Source organism: Rattus norvegicus, chromosome 3 (assembly GCF_021556685.1).
Source record: "Rattus norvegicus strain SHRSP/BbbUtx chromosome 3, alternate assembly SHRSP_T2T, whole genome shotgun sequence".
NCBI lineage: Eukaryota > Metazoa > Chordata > Mammalia > Rodentia > Muridae > Rattus > Rattus norvegicus.
The window spans coordinates 158247777-158267468 of NC_141536.1; the positions used below are offsets into that span (position 1 = coordinate 158247777).

At 48.3% G+C, this 19692-nt stretch overlaps 1 protein-coding gene and 1 long non-coding RNA gene across 3 annotated transcripts in view; one reads left to right on the plus strand and one right to left on the minus strand.

Moving 5' to 3' along the window:
• The window catches only part of Tshz2 (teashirt zinc finger homeobox 2), a 446877-nt gene that overhangs the window by 61133 nt on the left and 366052 nt on the right, over positions 1 to 19692 (plus strand).
• On the minus strand, positions 2315 to 10444 carry LOC102556304 (uncharacterized). Its single transcript, XR_015683998.1, has 4 exons — positions 10336 to 10444; positions 6156 to 6256; positions 5810 to 5902; positions 2315 to 3007 (listed from the first exon to the last, which is right to left on the minus strand). It is a non-coding gene; the product is annotated as an uncharacterized LOC102556304 (long non-coding RNA).

The following is a 19692-nucleotide window of genomic DNA, read 5'->3' on the forward strand; positions in this document are numbered from 1 at the left end:
CCCCACCCGGTTTCCTTGTGTGCTCATTACCGAGTAGTGTGAGAAAGTCTTTGCATATTTTATTAGTGAGTATTTTGAAATTCAAGTGGTTGGAAACCCAACGAGTTTAAATCAAGAAGATTAATGCACTTCTGCATCTCCCCCAAAAGGCCAGACAGGCCTCAGCTATGGCCGACTTTATTTGAGAACCCAGTGATGTCATTAAAAGTCAGCCTTATTCTGCTCATAATGACTTCTTTCTGGAAACATCTATTCTTAGGAGGTAGTGAAACACAGAGATAAGACCACACCCGTGCTACGCCAGTCACCCCAGACGCGCTTTAGAACATTTCTAGTACACGTCCCGTGATTGGCTCTTCTTGGCTCCCATGGCTTCCTCCGCCCAAACCGAACACAGTCCTATTGTTCCAGGCAAGCTGCCGTTTAGTTTATCCACCTCCTCAGCCCTCGAGCCAGCCCAGGAGGTGGCCAGTAGGGTGCTCTATGCCCAGCAAAATGGAAAAGGCAACATCTCCAAAATGGCTGAAGTTAAACTTCCAGCCTCCGTGCTGGTGACCCCAAACAACGCGGGCTGGACGGCGTCTTAGCGAATCCGCAGAGAACCAACCCACGGTCCATTTCCACTCTGCAGATGGAGATGAACTCAATCGCACATGAGCATCTGATGCTGTGGCCAGGCTCTGCGTTCGCACTCATCTCTCAGGTCCCCTGCTTGAGTCTCCTTGAACTTCGAAGAGGGGGTAAGGCTGTGGAAACAGAGCCAAGACAGTCCTCGGCGCCTCCTGCCCGAGGCGCCCCACGGGCAGGGACTCCCACTTTATTTCATCGTCTCTAGCTAACGCTCCACACCAGTTTTCCAGGCAGTCTGATGGCGATAGTGAGCAAGTCCCAGAAAGAACATTCTGGCATTACCTTGTGTGGAAATGTGCCGTGCAGAACAGTCCCCAGGCGGAGGGGAAACCCATATGCCCAGAAGAGTCACTTACATAAACGTATGGAGGTGTATTTTAAAAGCATGTATATTCATACCCTCTGGACATGTATAAATATAGGTGTTTACCCCTCTGAAGAATCGTACGCATTCAGCGACTCAAATATTAATTACCATCCCTTCACGGAGGGAAAATATTTTCCATCTATCTTGCCCATTTTATGACCATTTGGGGGGCTCGCTGCGCAGGCCAACTGGAGCCTCTGTGGTTCAGTGTTCTTTAACTGTCAGACTATGTGCTCGTTTGGGATTCTCCCCTCCCCCCATTCTCTTGATTCTCATCATTAACACCAAAAGATACTTGCGGTTCAGTCCACATAGAGATTATAATATTATGCTGGTGTGTATAATCTCAATAAATCCTGATAAGGATGATTGGAAGGGTGTCCATTGCAGTCGGACGATCCCAGAAGAGGACAGAGGCAGGGAGTGGGGGGAGGGTAGAGCTGGGCCATAAACTCGCTTTTATTTTGACGTCACTCCTCAGTTTCAGAACTCCCCGAAGTTTTAGGCAAACCACGGGTGAGCATCCTATTGTGGAAGCTAAGATTAAAAGAGGTGGCACGCTTGGTTTCTAAGACTGTCTGAGGCGGCGATAAGGCATTCCGGAGTATAAATAAGAAAGTATTTAGTGCAGTGTTTTTGAGAGGAAAGAAAGCTAGGAGTGTTTTAATGCCTACCAGTGGGGAAATCAGTTCAGAAAATGTGGATCCAGTCGGGGAGGGGGTCAGTTCTGAAAATGTGGATCCAGTGGGCTCCTGCATCGACACTTCTTAAAAAACACGTGAGATTTAAATATTGATGTGGAAGAGTAAATAGGATGTACTTTAAATTTTTAACAAGTTGTCGGAAATAGTGTGACCCCAATTTGTAGGGAAAGGTTAGCCCACAAGTGTGCACAGAGGAGGAGAAGGAGCGGGGAGCCTGTGTGGCTTTGCCCAGCATGATTCCTGAGAACTATAGACTGCTCATGGTAGCCAGGGTGGTGAGGAGCTACAGAGAGAGAGCTAGCTCTGAGGGAGACCCAGGACCATGATGCTACCTCAAGGAAGATTTTGTTTTGGGGCGAGGGCATTTCCACCACCCTGAATAGCAGGTGTTTGATCCCTTCGAGGACGTTTGGTACTGTCTGAACACAGTTTTGGCTGTCACTGTTCGGGGTAGAGATGTTTCTGGCTTCTATCTGAGTTATCTTTCACGGTGCAGGACGACCTCAGAACAGAATCGTCAAGCTCAAATGCCATCAGTGCCAAGATTAAGAAACTGCTCTATGCCCTTGCTAAGTATTTGATGAGTTTGTTGAAGTAAACATTGTTAATCGTGTACTGAGGAAAAAAAAACAGTTTTATTTCTGATCCTCCTGTCCAAATGTGGTTGCTGGAAAGGTTGTAGATCAAAGTTTCAGCTTTAAGATCAACAGGGTACCAGGCTGACTTTGCAGTATCTCCCCCCTCTTCGGAACCACCGGTCTTTATTTGAATGCAGCATTTCTTTATGTCTCTCCAAAGAGTTTGCAAACGCACGCAGGTTAGGCACCGAGGTATCTTGGTACCGCCCCACAGATCACAAAAACAGAAATGAGGGAAGCTGGAGGTTTCCACCAACTGATGCCAGCTAGACTTTTGAGAAGCAAATTGAAGTTTCCGGGAATGTTAGATTGTGTAACTTTAGGTTGCCAGTTTGTTTGACAAGGAAGGGAAAGTCTGGGTTGCCTTCTCAGCTCTTTGTGATGAGGGGCACGCTGGCTGACGAGTCTCAGCCCTCCATGAAAGGGCTGCTCCCAAACAGAAGAAATTTGTCCTTAGTCAGTAATGATACCTGAGCCCGGAGAGGGCGTCCTTCTGGTGTCCTGCAACCATGATGCGGCATGTGGATACAGCAACATCCGAGGGCAGGGATGACTGAAGGTGACTGAGTGGAGATGGAGCTGAAGGACTGTGAAGGCCAAGATTATGCTAAGCGCATATATGGGGAAATACGGTGGAAGCTAAAGGCCAACTTGAAACTGAGACATGGCTGTCGGGAGAGAGACATAAGGGAGGCTGAAGCTCAAGGCAGAACTGAGTAAGCATGTGGGAGAACTCTGAGGCAAAGTCAGGGCTGAGTGCAGCTGGGAGGAATGAGCTCTGAGGAGACCTGAGGGCCAGCATGCCGCTCAGTTTGGATGTAGGGAGCAGGCTCTGAGGAAGGCTGAAGGCAAGGACAGGATTCAGTGTGGCTATGGAGAGTGGATTCTGAGGGAGGGTGAGGGCCACCAAGCTGTTTGCTTTATGTGACTTAGGGGAGAGAGTCCCAAGAGAGGCCTGTGTTTGCTATGAAGCCCTCTAAGAGGCAGGCCTATCTGCTCAGAGGTTTCTTAGAGGCAGAAGGACGACAAGCTCAGGGCAGCTGGAGTGAGACTCAGCTGGAGTGAGACTCGGCGAGACCCAGTCTCAAGAGACAAACTAAGAAGGCCTGGGTTGTGCCTCAGTGGGAGGACACTGGACTCGTGCCTGGGAACTTCTGAGCTACATTTCCAGTGCCACCAAAATCCAGACAAGCAAACAGACCGTTTGCAGTCCCCACAAGGCTGATAGCTCTCGCCCCCTAAGATACCAGCCAAGGCCATCAGCACATCAGCAACTCTGGGGTGGGCAGGAGTGGCCTTCTCAAGGACCAAACCTTGGTGCTGTAAGTCTTAAGACGCTTCCTTTTCAACTCTGAAGCAGAAGATAGGAGCTCTTGGAGCTCCAGCCTTTAAGGATTCAGACTGGGGGGGAGGGGCACCTATTTGCTTTGGCCTATTCTGTATATGTTTTTTTAAATGAATTCCTACATGTTCAGGGGTTGATAGGGTAAGCTGTGGTCAAGAACAGCCCCAAAATCACTATGACCACTAAGACCTGTGTCTCCCTCCCCACCACTGCTTGGCAATCACTGGTCAGCTGGGATCTGCTTTCTCTTTAATCTGGAGTCCCACCTCCCATTTGGTTATGTAGGGACGGATTTTAAGTGAAATCCACCCAGCTCTCACCATTGAAGGTCAGCTTTGGCGGACTCAGTCTGGGGTGTAAGCCTCAAACACGCCCAAGAGCTGGAAAGGAAAGATGGAGACTTGACCACCTGTGAACTGTGCTGCTTCTGGTCTCAGGGGTTGGTGTGACAGCCAGTGCTAACTGAAACAATCCAAACAGGCTGGAGCCTGTCCACTGATGGCAGACAAGGACAGGCAGTGGCAGTGTGAGGGGAAAATACACACACAAACACACACACACACACACGCACAGGCACACACACAGAGGCACACACACAGGCACACACACATATACAGAGGCACACACACATACAGAGGCACACACACAGAGGCACACACACACATACAGAGGCACACACACAGAGGCACACACACACATACAGAGGCGCACACACACACATACAGAGGCACACACACAGGCACACACACATACAGAGGCACATACACACTCATACATACAGACATGCACACACATACACATATGTGCACACACACAGGCATGGGCACACAAAAGCACACACACAAGCATACACATATATACAGACACACACAGGCACACACAGGTACACACACATACACTAACACACACAGGCACACATACACAGGCACACACAAGAACATACACAGACACACACAGGCACATACAGAGACATACACACACATATGCATGCACACATACACACACACATACACACACAGGCACACACAGAGGAACAGGCATACATAAGCATACACAGGCACACACACACATATACATAGAGGCACAGGCATACACAGAGACACACACACACACACACACACACACACACACACAGAGGCACATAATCAGAGGTGAGCGTAACTGTGGAATATGACTTGTTTGTGTTCCCATATCTGTTTCCTGTCACAGAATTCAAACGGGTCATGTCAGAAGCTTGAAGAGGTCTCTTCCGATCCTGACATTCTGGGACTCAAGAGACCCGGGGAGGGCCCTAGATTCCTTCCCAAACTTTCAAAGCATTCTCACATCTGCAGAACGTGGTCTGGACAGTGTCTCTGTCAGGAGGGCTGAGGGCAGTGGGAGACTCAGAGCCAAGGCATGAGGCAAGCATGGAGCCGCCCACCACCGTTAGCTCTGGCCTTGAACCCAGCCAGAGAAGGCGATGTGAGCCAATGTGAGCATCTGCTTGTGAACCTTCACAGAAACGAGCTTCTGGAAACTTCCACAGCCTTTCAACTTCCACCACCACCTGGACTGGTCTTTCCTTCCAAGGCTCTAGTGAGCAGCCTAAGCGTACCCTCCTTCTGAACACACATACACACACACACACACACACACACACACACACACACACACACCCGGGTGTCAGAGTTTCTATTTGTCACACAGGCTGTCTGGATTTGAGCAAGGTCATGTGATGACAGAAACTTTATCACTCTGGGCTGAAGTCAGCACCTCTTACAACACAAGGAGAACAGTGGCTACAAGTCCACACAGTGGAAGCAAACTGTTAATTACCAAGAAAAAAAATCCCCTTTGCAAATCTATTTCTACTTCAGGAGATGAGTTGGCATTTGATTTCAAACCCTGGGAGCCCGGTCCAAGCCGTAGACGGCCCTGGCCGTGAGTTCTGACTGGGGGATCTGCCAGCCTCACCTCACCCACAGAGCACCGCAACTTTAAACACGTTCTGTGTGCAGTGGGGACTTCTATCTGTACAGTGGAGTGTTGAGGGCAAAGCTGTGCTCCCGGGAGGCTGATCAGCTGTGACAGTGAGATCTTCCTTGTCAACTGGACGGGATTTAGAGTCACCACGGAAGCTCACCTCTGGGTGTGCCAGAAGAGTTTCACTGAACTGGATAGATCCATTGTGAATGTGGTTGGTGCCTAGTACCATCCCACAGGCAGGGCTCTCAGGCTGAGGAAAAGAGAGGGGGGAAAGCTGAGCGTCAGCATGCATTGGTCTCTCTGCTTCCTGACTCTGGAGACATTGTGACCTCACACTCCTGCCCCTGTGCCCTCCCCTCAATAATGAGCCACACCCTCTAACTGTGGGCCAAAATAAACCTACCCTCCCTCCCTCCCTCCTTCCCTCCCTCCCTCCCTTCTTTCCTTCCTTCCTTCTTTCCTTCCTGTCTTCCTTCTATTGGTTTTTCCTCACAACAACATACGTAATGGATTCCGTAGTAAAGTGCGCTGTCTTCCAGATGAGCTTACTCCAGGCTTTGTCCGTCTCCAGTGTACACAGGGGCAGGAGTGCTCTGTGGCTGTCCTGTTAGGAGAGTTCCTTGTATCAAGGCTAAATGCTTCTACAAGGATCTGTAGCACAAACATCTGCAAGCCCCATGATAGGGACATTCGAAGGTGAGGAAATATGGCCCCAGTGCCCCAAGAGCTTCTGGCTTTTCAAGATCCATTTAAACATCAGGATATTTATGCGCGACCTCCACGGTTTTAATTCATTTATTTTGTGGTCTTAGAGATTGAACGCAGGGCTTTGTGCGTGCTAAGCAAGCATTTAACCATGAGCCACAGCCTTGTATCTATTTATTTTCGTATGGGTATCAAAGCACTGGGGATTGAACCAGGTCCTCACAGTGCTGGGCAACTGCTTCAACACTGGGTGGCCCCCTTCTCCCCGCTTGTTCAAATCCTGACATGAAACAAGATGTCCTTTGACTCATGCTAAGAAGACTTAACTCCTCCTCAGTAGATACTTGTTTATTTCTTAAAGGTCAAGGTAGGGGTCTGAAACTACTTGTATTCCTTGATATTTAAATCTGTCATAGCGATGGGTTTCCTTCTCATGCTCCGATATGCTTGCTCTAGCTCCTACCACCATTCTCACACATACAAGCACACACTTGTGTGTATGCACGCACACACACATATGCTTGCACACATGTACACATGAGCCACACACATGCACATGACAGCCAGGAGGGAAAGAAGAAGGAAGGGGAAAGTCATGCCTACCTTAAAAGCTGTAACGCCTGTCATCTCGTTGTCTGATATGTAGCTGATAAGGCCCATCTACCTGAGGGAAGCTAACACATATAAGTTGTACTCTGCCTGGCCCCAATGTTCAGCTAGCTATCAGAAGATATATTGCTAAAGGGAGGAAAAAGGGAACAGAGGAACTACAAATATTTTGGAGTTAAAAAAATTACTATGACAACCAGGAAAAACACACCTGTGGGCCACTTGGGGACAAGAAGAATCATTCTCTACCAGAGCTGAGATAGGAGAGTGTTCCTGTGATAAAATACTTTCCACACCAGAATTCTTCTCCGCGTCAGCTTGTCCCATACAGGGGGTGCATGATGTGGCTGTGCAATGTGCTATGGTGACGAGCTCTCTGTCTGCTTTGACCCCATAAAGTACATGATGTCATCACCTTTCCTTCTCTGGGAATGGCGATCAGAGGGGAGGGCTGGCAAGGCCAAGGCCACAGGTGTGCAAGTGACCCACGGGGGATCCTGGCTGACACCTGGCTGGCATCTGTGTCCTTTTCAGTACACGGGTACAGACAGCAGGGACCTTGCTCCCACCTTACAGCTCTTAATCAGTCCTCCTCACACACACAAGGGAGGAAGAGCCGTGGTGGGCCCTTCCCTCTGCTCTTTGATCCTCATTCCCATTCAAATTCCTCCACCTACCTAGAAGAAGAAGGAGAAGGAGGAAGAGGAGGAAGAGGAGGAAAGGAAGGAAGGAAGGAAGGAGAGAGAGAGAGAGAGAGAGAGAGAGAGAGAGAGAGAGAAAGAAAGGGCGTGAAATAATGACTTCTAAGGCAGGACTGCTTTTCTTCAAAATCGGGATTAATTGTTTTCCTGCTCTACCGAGAAGGCAAGCCCTCTCATCTCCTGCCCAGGGTTTGGCCATTTACTTTTCTGTGGCCCCCAGAAAGGCCCCCTTTCTTCAGCAGACGAGTCCCTTGTGATCCAACACAGGGCCATCATGCCGCCTTGCCTTGGGGTGGGATGGAAAGACTCCCTCTCGCTTTGACACCTACCTCCGGTTCTTTGATTTGCCAGGCGCGGGCAGGAGGGAGGTTTCCGGCAGATGACCTCTGACCCCTCCCCGTGTGCAGCCCACGGGCACCTCATCAAGCTGAAACTGCAGGGGTGGGAAGTCTGCTTCCGGGGAGACAGCTTCCGGTCCTCTGCTGAAGACCTCTCTTTACACCCAGCCCAGTGGGACAGTGAGATGCTCAGGAAAGCTGGAGCGGGGGGGGGGGGGGGGGTATTGTTGAGTTCAAGGCTTGCCTGGGCTACAGAGTGAGTTCAAGGGCAGCCTAGGCCAATTAGTAAGATCCTGTCTCAAAAGAAAAAGAGGGGCCGGCAGGTTCAAATGGGTGGATCATTTGTTGAGCATATGTGAAGACTGGCTAAATCCCTAGTACCCCACAAATAAAAGGAGAGTAAGGCTTTGCTTTGATCCTGACGTGGTGCTGCCCCCACGAGCTGCAGCTGTTTCCCACAGTTGATGCCCTAGACCAGTAATTACCTAGGCCCTCCGCTGTTCTACTGTGGCCCACACCACATTAGGAAACTCTGAACTTTTACTTCCAAGAAGGCCAGGGATCCATGCATCTTTCCCGACCTACACCAAACTGGGTGAGGCTGGCTTTCCCCTGTCCTTTTGACCCTTAGAGGCAGACCATCCCGTTGCCTGCACTCGGTGAGAGAAATCTTAGTTATTTTTCTGTTGCTGCAATAAAAGGCCAAGGCAACTTACAGAAGAAAGTGGTTATCTGGGCTTCTGGTTCCAGAGTTGTGACGGAGCAGTAAAAGCAGGGTTGTGCCTGTCAGGAGCTGCAGCTTGGAGCTCGCCCCTCCATCCACAAGCAGGGGGCAGAGACAGCTCACAGGAGACATGTGAGGCTTTAAATCCTCAAAGCCTGCTCCCAATGTTACACCTTGCCCAGCAAGTCCACACCTTCTAAGACTCCTCAAACAGGACTACTGATTGGGGAATCAGTATTCAAACATATAAGTCTGTGTGGCCTATTTTCATTCAAATAACCACAAGCGTGCTTGGCTTCTAACCTGACGGCTAGTAGCAGCCACTCCCAGGTGGTCAGTGTTGTCAGCCAGTGTCCCAAGACACTGCTGCTTATCCCCCCAGGGGAACCACAGCTGTGGGATAGCAACACTTGTATGTTTAAGGATGGCCCCTGCATGCCATTCTCCTGCCTCAGACCACTTTCTAACCCTGCTCCTCATTACCTGATGAATCTGGGAAGTTACACGGGTCCCGAGGTTCAATTTCCATGTCTGTGTGTGAGTAGAAGAACTGTGTGTCCTCCTAGGGTCATGGAGGTTGTCCCTGCCACCCTGCTTGTGAGATGCTGTCAGTGGCCCTGGCCAGGTCGCTATGCATAGGGAAGGAAAGCAATTTTGATGGTGGCTGCTTGTGGATCTGGCAGACAAATCAGCTGAGAGGAACCAGGAGCCCAGGGCCTGCCCCAGCTCTAGCTGGATGTCAACTGTATCAACCGGCTCCTTCTAGTCCCTCTCTTGCGTAAGCTCAGTTCTTGTGCAAGATTTGCTTCCCATCCCAATGCCCTGTTCACTCGGGAACTCTCCGGAGATGTCACCTTCCCTAAGAGGCTACCTGTGATTACCTCTTTCTGTTCCCCAAGCTGGGGCATGAACAATCCTTAGTGAACAAAGATATCCCAGCTTGTCTTGGTGTACTCTTCAGGCGCTCCACATAGTGACCCCATGCAGACGAGGTATCTCGGTTAGGGTCTTACTGCTGTGAACAGACACCATGACCAACGCAACTCTTACAAGGACAACATTTAATTGGGGCTGGCTTACAGTTTCAGAGGTTCAGTCCATTATCAAGTCAGAAACATTGACAGCTTCTAAGAGCTGAGAGTTCTGCACCTTGTTCCAAAGGCGAACAGGAGAAGAAGGGCTTCCAGGCAGCTAGGACGAAGGTCTTAAAGCACATTGTCCACAGTGACATACCTACTCCAACAAGGCCACACCCACTCCAACAAGACCACACCCACTCCAACAAGACCACACCCACTCCAACAGAGCCACACCCACTCCAACAGAGCCACATCTCCTAATAATGCCACTCCCTGGGTCAAGCATATACAAACCACCACACGTGGCTTCTGTCACAGGTGACTTTGGAAGCTTGCACCTGCCTATCAAGTAGAGCGGAGAAAGGACTTGGAGGCGAAGCACACAGCACAATGTCTTTGGAAAAACAAGATCATTATGAATATACAGTGTGTGTGTGGAGGCCTGAGAATCACTTCAGATGTCAGTACCCCGGGGTGCTTCCCAACTTTTGTTTGAGACAGAGCCCCTTGTTGGCCTGGAACTTTACCGTAGAGCATGTTATCTGGGTTTCATCCAAGTCCCTCTACAAAGGTTCTTAGTGTCTGGCAAGCTCCAGAGTCTGTAGAAAAAAGCCATCATCTATGAAGGAACAGCACAGTTGAGAAGGTTCTAGAACACGTCCGGAATTCATATCAGACGCTGGAGTGGACAATGCCCATTGACTCAGGGGAGGCCCCAACAGCAGTCACCAGCCATGCTACAGGCCTCCTCAGAACAGCTAGGAGGTGAATTTTCATGTGGCTAACAGAGAAGTCAGTATTTCCATAACTCATTTTGAACTCGGGATCCCTCAGTCGAGAATAAACGGCAGGAATGGCCTTCTCTGGACGGACAGTCGGCTGTTCTGCTTCTTGGCTGTGTAGACTGTGGTGGCTGTCTGTGCCGCTCTGAACCTGGGTTCACAAATATTTCTTTGAGATCCTGATTGATGTTCTTTTACATACATAGCTCAATGGCTAGAGCTTGCCTGGTTTCCTGTCCCTTCCTTTCTTCCTTCCTTCCTTTTTTCCTTCTTTCCTTCCTCTTTTCCTTCTTTCCTTCCTCTTCTCCTTCCTCCCCTCCTTCCTTCCCTCCCTACCTTTTTGTATTCATTAAATTTACTTTCTGACAGTTTCACACATGTATACAGCACACGTTGGCATGGTCATACACTCTTCTATTTCTTTCTTTTCTTCTTCCTTTTTCGAGACAGGATCTCCAGCCATTTCTGGCTTCAAGTTTCCCATATAGGCAAGGGACACTTTGAATGCATGCGTATCCTGGTGTTGCCTCCTGACTCCTGGGAGTACAAACATGTACTGTTATGCCCAACATCTGCAGTGCTGGCAATGGAACGGAGAGATTGCTAGGCATGGTGCACGCTCAGTAAACCCTCTACCAACCAATCTGCATGCCTGGCTGCACTCTTTCTTGATACGCCTAATGCACACATGTAGAAATCACATCTTTAAAGTGCAAAATGCAAACAAGCCTATTGTAGAAACTTCATGGAGTCACACAACCTTCGCTACAGTCTAGTTTAGGATGTCTTCCTCACCTCCTAAGAGACCACATCTCCACTGACACCACATGAATCCCCCGTGATCCACTCCGCACCTCTCAACCACCACTTTCTGTCTCCATGGACTGTCTATCTTGAAACTTTAAAGTAAATAACATCTGAAAGTATTTGAGTTTTATTTCTTTTATTTTTGTTCCTGTTCGGTGTGTTTTCGAGGCTCGGTCAAGGGCACTGGTCAGCTTTTTAATTCCCTTTTATTTCCAGGTAACATTCCTTCATCTGGATACTAATCATTCTGTTAGCTCACTTGGCCACCACAGGACAGACGTTTTCACCGTTCCAAGCCCTCTTGCAGCATCTACCTTTGCTTGTCTGTCGCTAGCTTTTGGCATTTAAATTTTCCCTCTTTATTTTATTTACGTCATTTGTTTGCTTGTTTTCTGAGCCAGGATCTTACACAGGCAGGCGCTTCCATGCCCCTGTCAGATGCTAAGCAAGCGTCCCCATGAAAACTTGGTGCAGAGAACAGGTTCGGGCTGCAGGAAGAATCACAAAGTCTAGCTAGCCCGTGTAAGACACACGCAACCCAGTATTTGTATTTGATTTACAAGCTGTAAGCCTTGGTCGAGCAGGTTTTGGGGCTATTTTAATGTGAGCCATATGTCCCCTGTTACTCAATGTCTCTCCCGGCCACATGCTCACAGTCCATCTCCTGTCATGGTGGCTTCCTCCTCTTTCTGAGTCCTTCCTTCCTTTTTCCAATCGCTCCCTGGGACCAGCCGGGTCACTGAAAATCCACCTGCCTCTCTCTACTGCCCAATCACAGGCTTTAGCCTTTTATTGACCAGTTAACTTGGGGAGCAAGGTTACAAAGCATCACTTGGCTTCAGGGACATGGGGATCTTGGGGACCTGTGTTTAGCATTTGAATGCATAGCAGCACCAGACCAGCCTTCTGCAGTAGGCACCACACTGCACATCCACTCCTGATCAACGTAGCCAGCCCCCTTCTCCGAAAATACATGATTAAAAGAAGAAGAAAAAGATACAGAATTCATTCAGCTTAAAGCCAGTGTGGGGTGTGTGTGTGTGTGTGTGTGTGTGTGTGTGTGTGTGTGTGTTTTCTTGTCTATTTCTAATGGAATAGGCTTGTACTCTTTAGGGAAATCAATAGGAAGAGTAGCAACCTATTATGCCGAGAAAAGAAAATTTTAAGACTCTTTGGAAAAAGCACATACATAAAACATTTTTGATCCGTGCGCAAATGTAGGAATTACCACTCCATGGAGGGACCTGCGCCAAAGCAGGAGTGTGCGCTGGGGCCTTAATGAAGCTCGGCATTAGCAGAAATTTGATCACTCAGACGGTCCATAGAAGCCACTGTCCTGTGTTGTGCACCGACCCGGGTATGGAGGCCGTGGGGACAAGACCATTGTGCCTAATTTATAGCCACATCCTCAGCGAACGGGGTGGGGGCGGGGTGGCTGTTGTACGAATCAGTTCTTGGCCATGAGGTCCACAGCCTATTGGTGTTAAAATAAATAAATAAAACAGATTTAAAGGTCCCCGGGGGTCTGGACCACACATCTTGCTCTGAGCATTAGAAGATGGAGTCAGACGCAGAGGGAGCTTGGGGAGGGAAACACAGCAGGTGATTCACAGGCTCTGTTTGGGACCAGTTACATCCTGATTCCGGAAACCAGTACCGGTGGTTTTTTCTCCTGTCTCTTGCTTCCCTTCCACCCAGGCGTGGTCCATCTTAGTTACGTGGTCTACTTAGAGAAAGTAGAGAAACGTGTCACCTGTTTGGGATAATGATGGAGTCTTTCGGTTTTCAGTTGCTGCCTGGCAGTTCCGGTGTGTGAGATTGCTCTCAGACAGCTAAAAGAAAGCCGCACGCCCTACCTCTTGTCAAGCTCGTTTAAGCACATTATTCTAAGTCTAGAGGAAGGCGAGCACACCTGTGCCACGCATCTTTTAAGGAAAATATTACAGAGTGTGAACAAAAGCAAATCCACGAGAGACGCTAACAAGCTCTCCCAAGTCCAACTCCAAAATCCTCCCGTGAAGCTTTGGAAACAGTTTGCTTCACACAAAGTCCAGGGAGGCTGCTAAAACAAAAGACTGAACAAACAAATCGACCTGAAGGGGGGCGCTGCTCTCTTGCAAGGGCCTCCCAGGGATCCCAGCCTCACGTTGGTGAATGACTATCTGTAGGAGGTTTATTGGCTGATGAGGTTGTCACTCTCCTTTCTGGGCTGTCTCTTTCTTTACATTGCCCCATAATGCTGGGTGTTTGATAATGTAGGAGCCAACTTGATTACCTGCAGTGTCCACAGATTTGGGGGACTTGGAACTTCCTGATCGGGTGTGCCTGGCTGATCTGTAAGTCCTAGGAAACCACCTGCCTCTGCCTTCCCAGTGCTGTGGTTACAGGCAGGTACCATCCCCCACCCCCACCCCCACCCCATCCTCACCACACCTGCCCTACCCATACCCTCAGTGGCTTTTCACCAGGATGCTGGAGCAAGACCTCTGGTCTCCATTGTTACACAGCAAGCACTTTTACCCAGTGAGCCTCCTTGCCTGCCCCACGACCAGACAGTAATTTCATATTCACAGATTGTCGGTACTTTTTCATTGATAATTTCTTCTAGCCAGGTACGGTAGTACACACCTTTAATCCAAGAACTTGAGAGGCACAGGCAGGCAAGGCTCTGTGAGTTGGTGAATTCACGGCCATCTGGTCGACCTAGTGAGTTCCAGGCCAAGTAAGGCTACCTAGCAAGGCCCTATCCCCAAAGCAAGCAAACAAGCAAAACCAAATAAAAACTAAGTCAATAATTTAAAAATAATAGAATTTCTATTCACAATTTTATATATTTTTAATTTCATTTATATGTTGGTAATATCTATCCTGTGCTCCCTTCCCTGTTTCTCCTGGATGCCCCCCTCCTGCATCTCCCTTCCAAATTCTTACAGACTTTTCCCAGACTAGAAAACCTTCCACTGACAGACAGGCAGACAGACAGACAGACACCAAGCCTGTGGCTCAGGCCTGCGTGAAGGGTCCGCTGGCCTTTGCTTCAGCCCCTATTACTAGGAGAAGGCCTCATTCAGCCAGTGTTCAATAAGCAAACCAGAAACCCAGTTTGTCCTCTCCCTTGGAGTCGGGAAAATGAGCCACGGGCCTGAGCTCTAGGCAGGAGCTCTGCCACCAAGGTGCTGAGTCCCCAGCCCCGAGTACAGATTCTTAGGCTGAATTTTCTGGCTTCGAATTGTTGGCTAACAGCCGTGCAAAATGAATCTGAAGGCCAAATTTGGTCTGCAGGTTGTTAAATTTTCATCTTCAAGGTGAATCTGTTCTCAGATAATGGGAGAGACCCTTGTGGAGCCATGTAAGAATCACGATTTTCTTCCAGTGGCTTTTATTAAAATCACCAACCAGCCATATCTTTTTATAATCTCTTAAGTAACAGTCCTTGGTCAGGGCGTGCTTTAAATACATTTGAGGTGTTGAGCTTCCTCCAAGTTCGGCTATTTATTTAATGATTTATTTATGATGTATTTTTTGAGGCAGGGTCTCACTAGGTTCGTGTCCCTAGCTAGCCTGGATTTCACTATGTAAACCAAGCTGGCCTCGAACTTGCAGCAATCCCTCTGCCTCTGCTTCTCCTTCGTGAGTGCTGGAATAAAAGGTGTATCTATCTCCCCATACCTGATACACTGTGCCTACGGCAGTCTCCATCCGTGCCCAGATACACTGTGCCCAGTGTATTTGATTCAAGATCAGAAACAGGAGCTCAGCACGATATGATATCACATCGAACCTTACAATGAGGATCGCAGTTTCCAGTTCTACCTCCTCAGTCACAGAAAAGCTTAGTCGCCAGGCAGTGACCTCCACCCAAGCCCATCTTCTGAGCCCCGAAAATGACAAAAGATGAGGTTCCAAAACCGTTTGCAGCCACAGCACCATCCTCAGGTTAAGCACGGTTCTTTGGGTGACTTACCCGGCTTGAAGGTGGTGCCGATCGCTTCTCGGCCTTTTGGCTAAGATCAAGTGAAGGTGGTGCCGATTTCTCTGTTTCCACACCTCTGCTTCTCCCGCCTCTGTCCCCTTCTTAGCTGTGTCCCCGGCTGCTCTACCTGCTGAGGTCACAGAGAAAAGTCTGTCTGTAACACAGCAGCTAAACAGTGCCTCAAGTCTCCGTCCCACGACTATGGAACTAGATACTGTGACCCATATGTGCCTGCTGCCTAACTTTGTTAATAAAGTTTTATTAGCATCCATGGTGTGCGTTGACATTCTGTCTGTGGCTGCTTCTGTGTTACCGCAGGCCACTTAAGCCATTGGACGAGAGCTAACGGCTGGGAAAGCCGAAAGCATTCACTGCCTGCCCATTTACGGAAAGGATTTGTTAGCCTCTTGGGTCTTCCCTTCCTCATCTTTCTCTAAGATAGTAATTATCTGAAATTATTCTGATTTTGCTTCTATAATACAATGTGAACTCCCCAAGAGTATTGCCCCTGTACCTGGAGCGTGGTAAGATCATAATATGTTTTCATTGAGGCTAGTTAACGATTTCCGTGTTTCAGCCATTTTTAAGTCAGACATGACTCCGGGATCCATCTGGAGCCTGCCAGATGATCTTCCGTCGTAGGGGCTGAGGCTGCTGTTCGGTTTTACTGCCAGCAAGACCTCTGGGTATGTTCTGTGGATTTAGGTTGTGGAAACTGAAGCAGGAGATTTCCCTGAGACAGATGAGGTCTAAGCAATGACCTTGACCAGAAATGGCCAAGATACGAGATCAAGAAATAAATGAATGTGGTGCGGTGACCAGGCACATGACTAAGAACTCAGGAATGGCTACAGGCCCACCCCATTTCTTAGTCACCAAACCTATGCCCATAGAACTGTCTGGCCACATGGTTTGTTCTAAAGTCTTCACCTGTATGAGGGAATATTTCTTGACTTCTCTCCCAATCTGTGCACTCCTAGCTCTAGACTACCTGACTAATGTCAACCCGTCTCCATCGGGAATCCTGGCTGCTGTCTGTACTTCACCGGTCAGAAATAAACCCCCCATCTCTCTCTTTACCACATTCCTTAGTTTTTCCGTCTTATGGACCCAAACTCCTCAGTGGCTTGCAATGTGGTCGTGCTTCTTTACCTATGAAGACTTTTCCTTCTCTTCTTACTCCTTGTGAGCAAGTGTCATCTCCTATCCATCTTCCTCTGGCTCTCTTTCCCCCTCACGTTGTGTTTGACCTAAATTCAGCCTCTAGAGACCCTGGCTCTGTGCTCAGTGGTATGCGAGGCACCCACCAGACCACTGGAATTTCCCATGAATCCCAGTGCTGTGGAGGACACTGCACAGACGAGGCTGTGAAGATGGCTCTTGCCTTCCTTGGTAGGCATGTTTTCCCCCTTCCTTTTGATGATTCATGGTTACTGATTAGGTTTTGGAGTCATTAATGAGTGCGACTTAAGCTTGCACTGGTTCTTAACCAGTGCACATTTGGTTTGGTTTCCCCGGGCAGGACTCAATCCCTTGAGCAACTTCAGTATGATCTCTTCGGTGCCTCAGCATACTTAGATAAAGTGGCACTGGTCACAGGATCAAATACAAGAGTGTGGCTCTTGTCGTCTGTGTCTAGGGAGCAGGAGATGAAGGGAAATAGTTTCAGAAAATTGTGGTCTAGCTCATAGAAGAAATAGAGCTAAGTAAGGGCTTAGGCTTATAGCAGGAAGTGGGGTAAAGGAGGGGAGCCAAGGGGGTTGGGGGGGGGGCTTGCTGTCAACCAAATGTTTTGGTGGAAAGATTGAGCTCTTAGACCAGTTTTCTCCTCATAGCCACCTTCAGCCAGTCAGCCTTGACATGCCTGCATAGCTGCGTGGGAATGAGGGTTAAGTTGGTAGGGTGCTTACCCAGCATGCGGGAAGCCCTACTTCCTCCTCAGCACCACAGGAAACTGTGTGGTGGTACAAGCCTGCCATCCCAGCACTCCTGAGGTGGAAGCATCGGGACCAGAAGTTCAAAGCTGTCCTTGGCTGATACAGTGAACAAATTCAAGTCTAGCCTGAACAACATGAGATTCTGCCTTAAAAGGAAAATCATTTATAACCCACAAGCTAATTCTTCAGCAACCACAACCACACCAGGTTACACAGCTTTCGTGGGGGCTGGAGGGTGCCCAGAATATTTTCAAGAAAATTAAGATTTCATTGCATCTTAAGATATGGTCAACCTGCCACCTGGGTCCTGCACTCACAGAGTTGGGCCTAACAATTGCCTCTCAAAGTGAGCCCACTGTCACTCAAAAGATAGTAGAAGGGCTAGCAGTATGGTTCAGTGGGAGAAGACACTTGTCACCAAGCCTGATGATATGAGTTCAATCCCTACCTGATAGAAGGAAAGAACTGTCTCTCACAAGTTGTCTTCTGACCTCTACACACATGTTTGAGCAAGCATCACACACATGCACACACAAAATAATAAAGATTTAAAACCAAAGTTTAACTTCCAGAGAGAAAAAAGAGACAGTAGGAGAAAGGTTCAACATCTGTTATAGCACTTAACCCACAGGAGATTCTCAAGCAAAGTTGGCGGATCAAGACATTGCCAGGTGCAAATGTCTATAAGGGATCAATGCCTATTGTCATTGTCCCTGTGGGGAAGCTCAGAGAAGGCATAAAGTCATAAGAAAAGATGATCAGCACGATACCTTTTGTCTAGAGGTGGATGATAGAGAGATAGATAGATAGATATAGAGATAGATAGATAGATAGATGAGAGATAGAGAGATAGAAAGATGATAAGTAGATGATAGATATTCAATAGATGGATGAATGATAGGTAGATAATAGATAGATAGATAATAGATATTCAATAGATGGATGAATGATAGGTAGATAGATAATAGATAGATAGATAGATAGATAGATAGATAGATAGATGATAGGTAGATGATAGATATTCAATAGATGGATGAATGATAGGTAGATAGATAATAGATAGATAGACAGACAGACAGACACCTTTTGATGGAGGCCTTTCTCCGCATCCTATCCATCCTTACAATAAAGGAGCTAAATTGATACTAAAGGGAGCCATGCTAACGCTCACAAAGGGTCTTTTCAGAAGCTTCCAGGGTGTGAACCACATTACACATCCCCTGTCTTAACGTGTGCAGCCTTGAACTGCCAAGTCAGGTAGAGGGCATCTACCAGTAACTCTTAACGGAATTAAACTCCTGGAATACTGGATCCTTCCACAGCCTTGGAGGCTTTGGTGCTCAGCTCATTAGCATTTGAAGGAATCTGTGAGACTTTCAGGCCAGTTGTTGGGTGGGAGCTGAGTAGACTAATGCAGTGGATTCCAGAGCCTAATGGCTCCATTTATCAAGGGAGCAGGTTTTAACATAATGCATAAACCTTTCTCACATGGTCGTTTGACTGTGCATTTAATTCTATCGCAACATGGCTCTGCGCGCAGAGGAAATGAAGAAGTTGAATACGGGTAACCTTCCGAGAAGAGACAAAGGTAGAAAAAAAAAATCAACACTCCCTTCTTTCCCCAAATAAAAGATGGTTTACAAAAGATGGAAATCTCTGCTGGTGACAGAGTCTGACAGATGACGAAGTGTGCCCCCCCCCCCATGCCTCGCTTGCACTGAACGGGCGTCCAGCCTTGGGGAGGAGGATGTCATTAGGATGCTCCCCTGGACCCATTCACGATGACTAATTAAAGGCCTTCCTGCCACTTTGAGCTTCAAGGGCTGTGAAGAACCCGGTGTCCGGTCTTTATTCCATGTTACGTATTCTCTTTTTCCTAGTCCCCGCTGACTGAGGGAAACCTTCCGCCCACTCAGGAGAACCACTAGAGTTTAGTCTTTGGAAAACCCACTCTTCCAGGCTGTTTCGTTTCTTCTATCACTGATCTGAAAAACGGACTCAGACACCGCCGTTCTGTATTTTGCTTATTGGAGAGGTCACCGAAGGCCAGTGACACGAAGGGTTTGGGGCGGTGCAGGCAGCACAGTAGAGATTTGAGGTGTTCTTTACTGAAGGTGTCTGCCTCACAGAGTAGCCATGAAGCTGGATAAGCATTGAGCAACTCTTCGGAGGGAAACTGAGGGCGGAAGCCAGGCCTTCTGCATGCCATCTCCCTCCTCTAAGACTTTCAGGACAGATTCTCGCTTTGTGTATGTCGTCTGGCTGTGGACTTATGGTCCTCATGCCTCAGCCTCCTATTAATCATGGTCATAGGCCTGAACCATTAGTCTGAATTACGGCTCAAGAAGCCTAAAGAAGTCACTCAGATTTTCAGTGCACATATGT